The sequence below is a fragment of the Somniosus microcephalus genome, chromosome 27 (genome assembly GCF_052327205.1).
Source record: "Somniosus microcephalus isolate GS21.2 chromosome 27, FLI_Smic_1.0, whole genome shotgun sequence".
NCBI lineage: Eukaryota > Metazoa > Chordata > Chondrichthyes > Squaliformes > Somniosidae > Somniosus > Somniosus microcephalus.
Window position 1 is genome coordinate 13,150,082 of NC_141013.1, and position 12,174 is coordinate 13,162,255.

Sequence of the window (12,174 nt, forward strand, 5' to 3'; positions counted from 1 at the left end):
TAAAGAAGTTTTACATACCTTTACTTACCTTTACAGCCTTCCTTCCTTCAGGTCTCGGGAGTCCCTCATCTCACCGGCACAGAAAGCAGAATGGCTGCGAGCTGTCAAAAATTGCAGCATTCAGCTTTCTGTTCCGGGGAGATCTCTAATTCATCCTGAGAGGACGGAATTAACTTGTAGTACAGATTGTCAATGTTTGACAGCTTCAAATAGCTGTCGAACGCTGATATTTCATCTGTCAAAAGGTCTTGACAGATGAAATATCAATCTGTGACGTCACCTGTTGCTGGGTGGCCCTTAATTGGCCTGCTGAGCCTGTTGGGCGGGCTCAACAAGGCCAATCAAGTCTAAATCACATGGGTTGGCTAGAACTCGATGGAGGCGGGACTACAACCCTGAAAGTTGTAGTCCCGCCTCCTACCCAACTCCTCAATGAAAATCCAGCCCGGCATCTCCGACAGCGCAGCACTCCCTCAGTACAGCACTGGAGTGTCAGCCTAGATTTTTTTATGCTCAAGCCTCTGGAGTGGAACTATGAACCCACAACCTTCTGACTCAGAGGCGAGAGGATTACCAACTGAGCCACAGCTGACGCGGCAGTGGTGGGGGTAGTACAACTGGTCTCACTGACCCTGGATGAGGGCAGGTGGTGGGGTGGGGTGGGGTGGATAATGCAGCACCGACAGGATTCTCACTCCTGATTATGATCCAGCTACCCCAGTTAGAAGGAGCTGATATATCGTCCTCAACTTGATGATCCCCATGACTGAATAATGTGCAAGCATTCGCTGTCTTGGATTAAACCCAAACAATGGCTGCTTGAGTGAGGTATCAGAGGGCTACTGGTGCCCATGAAAATAAATATTTAAAAATCTCACCATTGCCCTTCAGTATCAAGTAAATACAAAATGAGAAAGTGTCAATAGGTCTTAATTACAAGGAATGCGAAACCAAACTTTACCCGTAAGCACACAACCTCAACCATACACAAGGACAGAACCATAAGCATACAACCAACCACACAAGAACACACACACATCTCGGAATAGCCAACCACCTGACTATTTCTATTCACTCTGTGCCCGTTGTACTTCATGTGCAGGTAAGCAAACTAAACAACCATTTTATTTGTCTCTGGCAACCTGGGAGGTAACTATGTCCAAGTATTCGCTGCTACCACACTGTACGACTGGGAGAATTGCATTCCGTTGTAATCCAAACTGCACTTTACCCAGCGGTAGTGGAACAGGAAAAATAACATGCTAAGAAATGCTTTTGAAGTGCACAAGGCACTTGCCCAGAAACCAGAGGGAGATTGTTCGGATTGATATCACAAACCTGTAAAATCACCCATCCGACTGATTTTATTCTACTATTGGTTATTCTGTTTGTGGTATGGTGACGGACATCAATGCCAAGCGATGATTAACTAGTGCTGGAAACACTCAGCAGGTCAGGCAGCATTTGTGGAGAGAGAAACACCATTAGCGTTTCAGGTTGATGACCCTTCGTCAGAACTGGAAAAAGTTAGCGATGTAACAGATTTTTAAGCAAGTGCAGGGCCGGGAAAGGGGGGAGGGGAGGAAAGAGCAAAAGAGAAGGTCTGTGATAGGATGGAAGGCAGGAGAGATTAAAAGACAAAAGGGATGATGGTGCGAGGCAAAAGGAAAAGCTAATGGGACAAGTTAAGAAACAAAAGTAAATGAAAATAGCAGAATCATCAACAGCTGTCATGTGAAAAAGAAATGGGGCCGAGGTTATGGTCTGAAATTGTTGAACTCGATGTTGAGTCCAGAAGGCTGTAAAGTGCCTAATCAAAAGATGAGGTGCTGTTCCTCGAGCTTGGGTTGAGCTTCGTTGGAACAGTGTAAGAGGCCGAGGACCGAGAGATCAGAGTGGGAGTGGAGCAGAGAATTAAAGTGACAGGCGACCGGAAGCTCGGGGTCACGCTTAAGGACTGAGCACTTGCTTACATGTCTAGCTTTTTCTAGTTCTGACGAAGGGTCATCGGCCTGAAACGTTAACTCTGTTTCTCTCTCCACAGATGCTGCCTGACCTGCTGAGTATTTCCAGTATTTTCTGTTTTTATTTCAGATTTCCAGCAACCGCAGTATTTTGCTTTTGTATTGATGATTAACCAGTGACTATTATAGGAACATAGGATCAGAAGGAGACCATTCAGCCCCTCGAGTCTGCTCCGCCATTCAATGAGATCATGGCTGATCTGCGACCTCAACTCCATATACCCGCCTTTGGCCCATATCCCTTAAGACCTTTGGTTAACAGAAAGCTATCAATCTCCGATTTAAAATTAACAATTAATCTAGCATCAATTGCCATTTCTTTGGTGGGTGCACAGAAGGAGAGAGTAAAGTGGCATCTTTTTGGAGCTCAAATGAATCAAGTGAAATCTGCTGCATTGATCTCCTGCTACAGTCCACTTTATCACATTTAATAAACCGGATTTGTAGTTTAATACCTAAATCCCACAATCTGATGGTGTTTATTCTGTCCAAAGATTAGGATACCACAAGAGGGCTACTGTCAATTCCAGGAAACTATCACAGTAATGAGGGGTTTCATTTCGATTCCTGAGCTCTGCTAATTTGCCAGATATTGAGCTGTAAATTGGTTAGCCCTCGAAAATGGGCACGGAGATTGCGAAACGCGATTAACTCGCTCCCATTGAATGGAATGCAGGCAGCACACCAACTTTGTGCTGCCTGCTATTTATAACTACATTGGCTGCACGCATCAGCAGGTGGCCCAATATCATTAGTAACTTGCACTTCTTAAAGCTAGCCTGCACTACTTAAAGCTAGCCTGCACCTCTTAAAGGGGAAGTGCATTGTGGCTGTAGCAGGTGCTGGGAGTCATTCTGCGATTGAATCTGACCTGGGAAAGAGAGATCAATGGCTGAGCATGGGAGAGAGTGGGCCCCCCAGGTTGTCGGACGCTTCACTGGAGGTCGTGGTGGAGGAGGGGGAAAGGAGGAGAGATGCCCTGTATCCTAAAGGGGGGCCGGAGGCCCTCTAGACACATGATGAGAAGGCAGTTGCAACAGTTAGCCTCAGAAGTCAATGATAGGAGTATAGTCCCAAGGACCTGGACGCAGTGCCGGAAGGGCTTTAATGATCTCACCTAAGTCAAATGTTCTACAATTCATTGCAAATGTCTGCAACAACGTTACCATTGAGTGTATTGACATTATTGACATTGTGAAGTCATTGGCCTTGATGTTTAGATTTCAGTATTTAATCCTGTTAATAAAGCAGTAAAATATTCAGAGGCCTCCCTCCGAGCTGGAACTTGATGGTTGTGGTGACTGGGCCACAGGCTGTGATGGGTGGGCTACACACCTTGAACCACTCAAACCCTTTCCCACACCTGCGTCCCATGTGTTATTAAATCTTAAAAGGGGATCTAAGTTAACACATTGCAGCGTATGTCACCAGATACCAATACTACTTCTCTGCATTTAAAGCTAGTGATGGGTTAGCATGTTCCTAAAAACAAATGGAATTTAGTCAAAACGTACATTAACATAAGAACATAGGAGCAGGAGTCGGCCATTTGGCCCCTCGAGCCTGCTCCGCCATTCAATAAGATCATGACTGATCTGATCTTGGCCTCAACTCCACTTCCCTGCCTGCCCCCCATAACCCTTGACTCCCTAATCATTCAAAAATCTGTCTATCTCCACCTTAAATATATTCAATGACTCCGCCTCCACAGCTCTCTGGGGAAGAGAATTCCACAGATTCACAACCCTCTGAGAGAAGAAATTCCTCCTCATCTCTGTTTTAAATGGGCGACCCTTTATTCTGAAACTATGCCCCCTAGTTCTAGATTCCCCCACGAGGGGAAACATCCTCTCAGCATCTACCTTATCAAGCCCCTTCAGAATCTTATATGTTTCAACAAGATCACCTCTCATTCTTCTAAACGCCAATGAGAATAGGCCCAACCTACTAATTATTGAAACATCAGATTTCAAAAATATGGTTTATTGTGAAGAATGATGAGAATTATTTGAGTACCAGTGCATTGCTTTCTTCAGATAATTGCTTCTAGTGAGATTTAAACTCAACAAAACTCACTGGGCAGGGTTTGGAAGGTTGTATCCAGGATTTCTCTCTCATCGCCCTCAGTCAGCCTTTTCTCTGACAACCTACAGGTTTTTAAACTCCAGACTTGATACCAACTAACCATTACCTTCCTGACTAATCTCATCTTCTCTCCTACTCTTTTCAACCTCGAATGGGAATTAACCCTTCACTGCGGTTCTTCAATTAATAAATATATATATATTAGAATCATTAAAAAAAAATCTCCCTAATTAGAACTGGTTAAGCCACAAATCCTGGGTGGGATATTATGGTGCAATGTTAGCACCGAGCGCCCACTCTGAAGGGGGATAGTTGATGTGCTCCTGAGATTGCTTGAATCAGTTCTCTTATACTTTAGCTTGAAATGGTAAAGAGGGCCTCCCTTTCAAAAAAAAAAGCAAATTTACCAAATTTATCAGAGGACGTCCTAGAAGAATGGCTGTGCTGTGCGGCACATAAGGAATCACTGTTGCAAATATCAGCAGTCCTGGCCAACGATACCACAGCCCCCTGATTATGTAACGTCTACAGAACGGGCGAGATTCATTCACTGCTTCTCTGAACTGGGTCGTGCAGTTATTAGCACAAGCACACACTGCAGCTTCCTGGTGCCAGTACTGCCACATTGCAGGGGCCAGATATTCCTGCTTAAGGGCTTGCACAGAAAAGGCCTTTGTCTTTAATCTGCCACCAGGCACACAGCAAGAGCACGCCTAGCAGTGCCTTGCTGGGGGTTTAATATCTGAAGCCATATGTTCAAGGCAAAACCTCAGTCCACTGTTTTAAAGAGACAGTAAAATCCTGTCAATTGACTTAAAGCTGCAGTTTCTAATTGAAGCAATGCAGGACAATGGATGTCTATGGAGAGTATTACAAGGCAATAACACAGCTGCAGGCTTTAGATGATCCAATAAACCACAAGGGCAGAGCTCAACGCAGTTTATATAAGTCACCTGAACCTGCAACGGCTTAAGAATTCCTTTGGTTACTAAGTGTAGGGTTATTGTAAATGCGTTTATGAAGATTTCCATCCCATGATGTTCTCGAACACTTAATACATTCATACCAAATTCCTCTTTGCATGATTCATAGAATCATAGAATGTCCCGGCACGGAAACGAGCCATTCGGCTGATCGAGTTTGGGATGGTGTTTTCCTTCCATGTGAGCCATCCAGTTTAATCCGACCCTCTTGCTCACTCTGCATATGCTTTAATATTCCTCTTTTTCAAGCAACTATTTAAATAGCTTTTAAATATATGGGGGGAAAAATTTGGTTGCTTTGCACCTCCCGTTAGCGCATCTAAGAGGTGGCGCTAATTAAAGGCAAGGTGCCGGGCGGCCATTCTTGTTGCTGGTTGCCTGCCAGCACCTGCCCCCGTTGCCGTCCCCGGCCTCCTCTTCAGCCCCCACCACCCCCCACGGAGTGCCGGCTGTGCTCCGTGAGCCCGGCACAAGCTCTTTTGCCGGCACTCCGATCCCTGGTGGCCCAGCTGGGCCCCGGGTTGCACTGCGCAAGGCCCCTCCCCTTTAAGAAGGGGAGGAAGGCCTGCAGTACCACAGTGCGAGGTGCCACAGTGCATGGTGCTGTGGCACGTAGTGGTGCGATATTCCCTCGCAGCGCCCCAAGAGGGAGGCTGGGCACTTCCAGGAGCGCCCCACTTCCCTCTTGGGGCGCTACCACTCAATTTCAGCCGTGGGGACGCTAATTTTTTCAGGGTGCTAAAAGTAGTGCCCCGGCGAAGTTAGCGGTGCGCGACTCCATTTTTCCTCATGGACTCTCCTTCATCAACCATTTCTGGTAGAGATGACCACATTCTCACCAGCTTCTGTGTTAAGATTTTTTTCTTTTACCATCCCACCAATCTATCACCATTCAACCTATCAGAACCATTCCGAACCTTCAAGAGGCTGGATCAGGCCACCCCTTAATCTTCTCGGCTCTATTTTAGAGCAGGTGTTTAACTGCAAAAAGGGCCAATTTTTAACTTCTGACGGGAGTCCTGCAAGTAGGGGGTGGAGGCGGTCGGAAAGCCACCAGCCCTCCGCAGCGTGAGGCCTGGGAGGTTTTAACTCCCGCGCTTCATCTTCATCAGACTCCTGCTGAACCGAGCAGGAAGCGCCAGCTGGCTGGTGGGCAGGAGCAGGTTTTCAGGTGGCGGGAGCCCGCCTTCAGGGAGCCGTGACTGTAATGATCAGTAACCTGTCATTCTGGAATGGTACACTAGGTGGTGCTGTATGTATATAAGAGTGGGCTACCCAGGATGCACTAGGCTACCCACAAGGCAGCAGTCAAGATGGAGGCCTCTACAGATACTGTACCTAGTCCACATGTGCTCAATAAAGTGTCTAGCAAAAGCTAGCTGTTCTTAATAAAAACGACTAGTTATTAATGAACATAACTTTCCCCGCGCAGGCCCCGGGTTAAAATGGCAGCCAGGCCCCGAAGACATCGTCGGAGCAAGATCTGCGTATTTAATGAAGGACCCCTTTTCCTGCGGGTGTCCCTCTTGCCCGCTTAGAAGAGCAGGTTAAGATTGCAACCGGCAGGGTTAAAATTGGCCCTGGTATCTCTAGTGAAATTGTAGCTGCATTTCCTTTTAGATTATTAACCATTTCATGAAAAATTTCTATAGATATATTTCTTAAGGCTAAAGGGATCAAGGGATATGGGGAGAAAGCAGGGACAGGGTACTGAATTTTGATGATCAGCCATGATCTCATTGAATGGCGGAGCAGGCTCAAGGGGCTGAATGGCCTACTCCTGCTCCTATCTTCTATGTTTCTATACCAAACGGGGGAAGTCCAGAAATCTCCACATTACGTAACCACTCTGCGCATGGCCAGCAGGGAGATTTTCACCCAAACTTCATTTACTGCTTTTCGCTCCCTCTCAGTTGTCATTTTCCTCAGTTTAAATGTGAAAAGAGGATAAACTCAAAGGGCCTGAATTTGCAGTCGGAGGCCTCCGAACCGCAATAAAACTACGAACCTACCCGATGGTCCTGGGTTCATGGAGACTCGCGCTCCTGGGCCTCTAGGCATATGCCTGCGTAAAGGCCCACGTATCCCAAGGCACACGCAGTTCGCAAACGTCCCTGGGATCACGTGTGCCAGCCAGGCCATTCAGAACGTACGGAATCCCCATAAACTTAATAGGAATCACCCAAAAAATACATGTACACAACACTGAAATAAAAATAATCATTACATGTTTAAAATTAATTAAAATACAATTTAATTAAACATTTAAAACAAAAATTTAATTTTTGAATAATAAATTTAAGCATTTTTCAAGGGGCCAAAATAACCTAAACTCATTTTACAGGTTTTTGAATGTTAAAATGATTTTTTTAATGTTATTTTAATATTTATTTAAACCCTTACACTGGTAAAAGAAAGCCTTACATCTGCTTTCTTTTACCAGCGTAAGAGTAAGAGTTTCAAGGGCATTTGCTGGGCAGTCAACTCTCCGCCAGCGAATGCCTATTTCCCAGGGATGCGGATGATCTGTCAAAAAGATTCTTGGCAGCTCGCAAGGACGGGGTTTTCGCACATGCGCAGCCTATGTGGAAACCCGGAACTTGCAGGGCGCTTACGGTCATAGGCCCCGGAAAATCCGGGCCTGGTACGATATTACAAGATGGGTTTCTCCAGGCCCGAGCAGCGCACAGTGTTGTGGACTGACAATTTTTAATTTCCATTCGTTTATGGGATGTGGGCGTTGCTGGCAATGCCAGCATTTATTGCCCATCCCTAATTGCCCTGGAGAAGGTGGTGGTGAGCTGCCTTCTTGAACCGCTGCAGTCCGTGTGGTGAAGGTACTCCCACAGTGCTGTTAGGTAGGGAGTTCCAGGATTTTGACCCAGCGACGATGAAGGATCGGCGATATACTTCTAAGTCAAGATGGTTTGTGACTTGGAGGGGAACTTGGAGGTGGTGGAGTTCCCATGTGCCTGCTGCCCTTGTCCTTCTAGCTGGAAGAGGTCGCAGGTTTGGGAGGTGCTGCGGGAGAAGCCTTGGCAAGTTGCTGCAGTGCATCTTGTAGATGGTACACACTGCAGCCACGGTACGCAGATGGTGGAGGGAGTGAATGTTTAAGGTGGTGGGTGGGGTGCCAATCAAGCGGGCTGCATTGTTTTGGATGGTGTCGAGCTTCTTGAGTGTTGTTGGAGCTGCACTCATCCAGGCAAGTGGAGAGTTTTCCATCACACTCCTTACTTGTGCCTTGTAGATGGTGGAAAAGCTTTGGGGAGTCAGGAGGTGAGCCACTTGCTGCAGAATACCCAGCCTCTGACCTGCTCTTGTTGCCACAGTATTTATGTGGCTGGTCCAGTTAAGTTTCTGGTCAATGTGAGTGATTATCATTGTTATCCAGGATACACAGCCCAGTTCCCCAGCTTCCTAAAATGTTTTCCAAGGGCCTTTCTCATAACTGTACTAAGGACCTGTGCCACAGGGTAACATTGTACAAATCCACATCTATGATCAGTAAGTTCCCAGTCGTGACAACCATCTCGGGAAGATGGGGAGCAGAAGCAAGGCAATTACCCCAAAGAGGAGGCAAGTCAACTTAAGCTGCTGTTGCACATTATGGTTTAATGGCTGATTCTAGGGCGGAGAATTCTTGAGTGTATGGTTGCCTGCCCGTCCTTGCTGAAAGACACCAGTATGTGTTGCAGAGATGTTTATTATGTTTTTAAAACCGAAGTCAGTGGGCCAGAAAATGCTGGGAAGTTGCGTCATTAGAATGACGCATGACCGTACCCACTGGGTGCTCCACTGTTCCTGATCATGAGTGGTGCGTCCGCAGGTTCTATACTTCATGGGTCAAGAATGTTCGCACATTCCGCACGCCTGCCATTCGCTCATGAACTTCTCAAGGGCCAATGCAGCAATTCCCAAACAGAACTGGGTTACAATGTCCTCTTCTTCTGCTTGTTCCTTTTCACTTTTTCCTTACTGTCTCTCTTTTTCCTCACTCTCCTCTCTCTTAATCCACTCTCTCTTTATTCCTCTTTCTCGTTCTATATTTTGTTTGACTTTAATTCACCCTATTTCCTTCTCCATCTTTTTCTTTCATTGGTTAAGAAGGGAAGCCATGGCCACAAAGTTCACGAGGTCCTAGATGTGCCGTTATCGGATCGCAAATATAGTGTGATGTCAATGGTGAGCAAGAAATGTCCAAGTGTCCGAAATGTCATTCGTCGCCAAACCCACCATCGCAGTAATTTCTGGCCCATTATCCTCATCGTTTGCTTTTGCCCATGGGATTATAATTCGTCCCTGGGATGTGGGCTTTACTGGCAAGGCCTGCATTTATTGCCCTTGAGAAGGTGGTGGTGAGCCACCTTCTTGACCGTGTGGTGAAGTTACTCCCATAGTGTTGACTTTGTCGCAGTGGTTTGGTACAACTGAGTGGCTCGCTCGGCCATTTCAGAGGGCAGTTAAGAGTCAACCACATTGCTGTGGGTCTGGAGTCACATATAGGCCAGGCCGGGTAAGGACGGCAGATTTCCTTCCCTAAAGGACATTAGTGAACCAGATGGGTTTTTACGACAATCCAGTAGTTTCATGGCCATCATTATTGATACTAGCTCTTTAATTCCAGATGTTTTATTTAATTAACTGGGGCAGGGGCTATGGTTCAGTGGCACTAATTTCCGCGAGGGTTCTTCTGAGCGTAACATCGGCAAAAATCCAGGGTTTCCGCCGATCTTCCATCACCGTTATGGGGTGGGTGGGGCAGAGAAGATTGTGGCCGGCCTCAGGATGATCGGTGGGGGGTGGGTGGATGAGGGGCTGGGAAGGCATCAGAGGCCTCATGAGGGGGTCTCCAAATGCGGGCGTTGTGGTAGGCAGGGATCCCGGATTCAGGAGGTAGGTTTAAAGGAACGTACCTCCTGGATGCAGCAGTCCTCGCCTTGCTGTAACTGCCGGGTCTTACGAGGTGTGTAAAACCAGACTAGATACAATTAAAAACAAAATGGAGGTTAAAGAAGAGGCTTCCAGTCTCATTATAATATTTAAATTAACATCCCGCCTCCTGGCAGCAGGTTGGCTGCCCACCCCGCCCTGCTCCCTGTCCCACTGCCGTTAAAACCGGAAGTGGGCGGGTTGGAGGTGGATTCAGGTCAGGATTCTGATTTTTAACAATTTAATACCCCCACGCTCCAATCCTACCATTTTTTAGGTTAAAATTCCCCCCAATATTGTGTCCAGTTGGAAATGTGCTAACATCCTAATGAAATCATACTCTTCCTCTTCCTCCTCCCTGTGTTGAATTCAAGACTCATTCCCATCTCCTATTTATGCAATTGTTTGTGTCTATCTGGAGATTCTGGACCCGTCTCTCCATCATCATCTTTCTTGAGTCTGTTCACCTGAGCAAGTAGTCAGGAAGGAGTAGATCTACGAGATATGAATGGGTCCCATTCAGCTACCAACCCAGCAGAATAGTAATTCTCACAGCAGTTAGTTCTTTGGTGACAATGTACTTGTTCATTGAGGAAGCAAAATGTCTATATGCTTTTTAAAATAAACAGCTTTCTAATGAGCTACCTTAACACAAATTTCCATTAGCCCTTTCACTGGCTTTGTGGGTCCTCCAACTCAATAGTGGGAAGAACAGTGGGATCCACATGGAATCCTAGCCCACAGTTTGGTCATCAAAGTCTGACTAAAGGCCCATGTTGTGTGATGTGGAGTATTTTAAACCAACACTCGACACAAGGTTTTCGGATCGATAGTCAAGTTGTCTTTAATACACCGGTGGGGAGGCAGTCTGCTCTGTCTTTAGCCAGACTTCTCCAAATTGTTACAGCAAACACTACATTTTTATACATTAAAATACACATGGCGGCCTCATACACAATTCATTCCTGCCACCTGATTGGATCTTGGCCCGCATGCACTTTCACAGATTGGTTACAAATCTTAATGTAAACATGTGTAAGCTGCCTCCTCAACCAATCACTCAAACTGCTGAATGCTAATTAAAAGATACCTTGGAATGTGAACTAGGTAATAAAGCTGTTAAAGGCAGTTGAAATGCTGGACATCCTGTCTCCACTTAATTGGTTTTTTTTCTCTTCAAAGGTCAGCTATCTTGTCCGCATCTTTATAGATGTGGCCTTTCATGTTAGCACCTGTCTTTCATACACCATTCAGTGAAACTGCGAGCGATGTAATTTTAACTCTTTCCCCACTTCATTGTGTCTGATAAACACTCATGTTGGTGTGGTAATGTAACAGCTTCTTTTATTTCAGGCTCTCTGGCACATTCTCTCTGGATGTAACATTCGATATAAGAGGAGATTCTGGAGTGTATTTATTACAATATGTTCGCGCCCATTTAGGGGCCCTGTAGTGTTCAATCACCAACATGCAAGTACAATACATATCAGCCCAGACATAGAATCATACAATGATATGGCACAGAAAAAGGCTGTTCAGCCCATCGTGCTTGTGCCAGCTCTTTGGTAAAGTTATCCAATTAATCCCACTCCCCTGCTCTTTCCCCGTAGCCCTGTAAATGTTCCCCTTCAAGTATTTATCCAATTAATTCCCTTTTGAATGTTATGATTGAACCTGCTCCCACCACCCTTTCAGGCAGTGCATTCCAGATCACAACAACTCGCCGTGTAAAACAATGTTTCCTCATGTCGCCTCTGGTTCTTTTGCCAGTCACTTTAAATACATAAAGTAGTGTCTTTGCCAAGGGTCACAGATGAAGGAGAGGTGGACCCAGGCTTGTGTTTTAATCCCGTTTAGATAATAAATGAGTTCAAAGGTCTTCAACTTCAGTCTATGTATAGGCTGATTAGGTAACTCAGCTGTTGGAGTCGGGCTCTCACTCACTTTTGCTTCATATTGATTCATTCTCCTTTAAGAACATAAGAACATAAGAAATAGGAGCAGGAGTAGGCCATTCGGTCCCTTGTAGCCTGCTCCACCATTCAATAAGATCATGGCTGATCTTCTACCTCAACTCCACTTTCCTGCACTATCCCCATATCCCTTGATTCCCTTAATATCCGAATATCTATTGATCTCTGTCTTACATA

At 45.9% G+C, this 12,174-nt stretch overlaps 1 protein-coding gene across 1 annotated transcript in view; it reads right to left on the reverse strand.

Moving 5' to 3' along the window:
* The window catches only part of LOC147099981 (uncharacterized), a 98,573-nt gene extending 91,385 nt beyond the window's left edge, over positions 1–7,188 (reverse strand). The window contains exon 1 of the transcript XR_015073855.1: positions 7,105–7,188. The gene's annotated coding sequence lies outside the window, so the exon portion shown is untranslated. The remainder of the gene's footprint in view (positions 1–7,104) is intronic.
* Between the last annotated feature and the right edge of the window lie 4,986 nt (positions 7,189–12,174).